This window comes from Montipora capricornis, chromosome 6 (assembly GCF_036669925.1).
Source record: "Montipora capricornis isolate CH-2021 chromosome 6, ASM3666992v2, whole genome shotgun sequence".
Classification (NCBI taxonomy): Eukaryota; Metazoa; Cnidaria; class Anthozoa; order Scleractinia; family Acroporidae; genus Montipora; species Montipora capricornis.
Window position 1 is genome coordinate 19,458,758 of NC_090888.1, and position 2,500 is coordinate 19,461,257.

A 2,500-nucleotide genomic window follows, 5' to 3' on the forward strand; every position below is an offset into this window, starting at 1 on the left:
CTAGCTAGCACTTTCTAAAATGATGATTTCAATCCCTAAATTCCCACTTCAATTTTCAGCTAAGATATCCGAACAAATCAAATTCTTCTAGGTGATAAAAAAAACAACTGTTTAGAAAGTCTATATGCATTACAAGGGGCCTAGAAATGTGTCTCAAAGGCTTTTGGCTTAATTTGCTCGTTGGGTGCTTGATCATCATCATCGTCGTCGTCGTCTTTATCATTATTATTATGTCCATTCGTTATAGAATCAGGCGGGATATTCGGCCTGGTTTATAGACCTTGGGAGCGGGTTACAACAAGTCACCACGGGTTCCAGGTCTCTCTTTACCTTCTTCTTACAGGGACAGTACTTTCCTTAGTATCTTTGCTGTCCCCAGCAATGCTGTTTTCTGGATCATTGCCAACCTCCCATTCACGCCAATTCGCTTCCTGTACTCCTTGAAGTTGACTGATACGGCTCCAAGGGCCCCAATAACAACAGGCACTACAATCATTATGACTTTTCGCATGTGCCAGACTTTTGCAATTTCATCTTTCAATAGATGGTATTTCTCTAACTTCTCAAGTTCCTTTCTTTCACCCTGTCATCACCTGGGATGGCAACATCGATTATAACAACCTCTCCTTCTTATCAATAAAGACAATGTCTGGTCCTCTTGCCTCGATTTTCCGATCACACTGGACAAGTGAAATCCCACAGTATCTTTCCACCACTCCCTCAGGCTTCTGTTAATACCAGCTATTAGCTCTTTCCAATCCACATTTACCACAAAGTTGCCAGTGTATATACCGGGCCACGTACCTTCCTTTATATTCTGTCTGCGCCAGTTTACTGCACTCACTCTCCACATGAGCCATCGTTTCTCCCTTACTTCCGCAAATTCTGCACAAAGGGGATTCTGCCGTGTGATCATTATGAAATCTCATATTGTCCATAATATTCGCTCAGTAAAATGGCTAATATTTACAAGGCTAAAAATTCTTCAAAAAATAATTTTAAACGACCGAACGTTTTCACTCCCTGCAAAATCTCAGCGATCGGTTGAACTGGCCGAGGAAAAAGTAGCATCAAGCTGGCTGCCTACCAAACAACTCGACATGAACCTCAACAAGAGGAAATTTACAGACGCAATACATCTTAGATATGACTGGCACATTAAAGACACACCTACAATATGTGCATGTGGCAATGACTTCGGCATTGATCATGCCATGCTCTGTCATAAAGGGGGTTTTATTATTCAGCACCTCAATAAGCTCCGTGATTTAGAGACTGAAACGCTGAGCATGGTTTGCCAAGATCTAACTTCTAACGATCATAACTCTGAAGCTGTTGAGCGATCGATCAGCAAATTTCGTGACATTTCCAAAATTTCAATAGGATTTTGACGTGTCAAAACTTTGTTTATATATGGTTGACATTTTCGCGGGAATCGCTTTTTATTTTTCCAAATTTGGTAGTTTTTTTTCTCGTTTCTTTCATGTTTCAACTTATCTCAGCTTTTTTTTTATTTGTCTTCGTTTACGAATTTTTAAATAAAATGTCGTTTCTTTGCTGACGTTACTGTAAATATTTGACGACTCCCTCACTTCCAACATGGTGGCCTCAAACTCAAAATGGTATAGCTCCGACGTCATGTGGCAACGGAATCATTTCCAAAACCGTTCTACGTGTGAAGAGTCAATAATTCTGTTACTTTTCTAAAATTGAAACCAATGGCAAAGAAAGTGTAGTCAATGTACAACACGACAAACGTGGGGGAGATGACAATTAAACGGGTTCGTCAAGTGCTCTTACGATTATTATTTTTTTGGTAAGAGCCTATTGATAAATGTAGAATGTCAGGAAAATACAGAAAAAGTCTTGAAATATGTAATAAATCTGTATTGTTTGGTATGCTACCAAGCGGTTTTTTAATTCACCTTTATCACTCGGCGGCCATTTTGGAGTCCGTGGGGAATAAAGGCTTTGTCTTTGCATTGTCTTTGCCCGTCCAGCCTCACACTGAATGAGAGGTTCGACGGGCAAAATCTTTGGTTTGGACATTGAATGATATGGGTCTATTGGTTGCTAAAAAAATAATAAAGGCACTCTAAACAGTCCAATAAAACGTATTACTGAGAAGCAAAATACTCCAAAAATACTCCAGAAATCCGAGGATGCTTAAGTTAAATCTAAAATTACGAACCATAATAACCTCTGAATGCGTAGAATCAGGCATACAATTTACCCGTGAACTAAAAGAGAACAGGTTACTTTTCCTACTAGCTGAGTCATGGGCTCCTGGGTTTGTCACAATTGTGTGTAGGTTAGCGTGGAGGAATTCTAAATTTTACATTTTGAATTAGATACGGACCAATATTTTCCTGGAGGAGGAGGGGGGGGGGGGTATGGAAAATACTGAAAAAACATTGTTTACAGGGCCTAGAAAGACAAAGTAAGTTGCTTGCAACTGTACAAAAAAATAGTTTGCATAGAGGTCAGAGAAACTTATAAC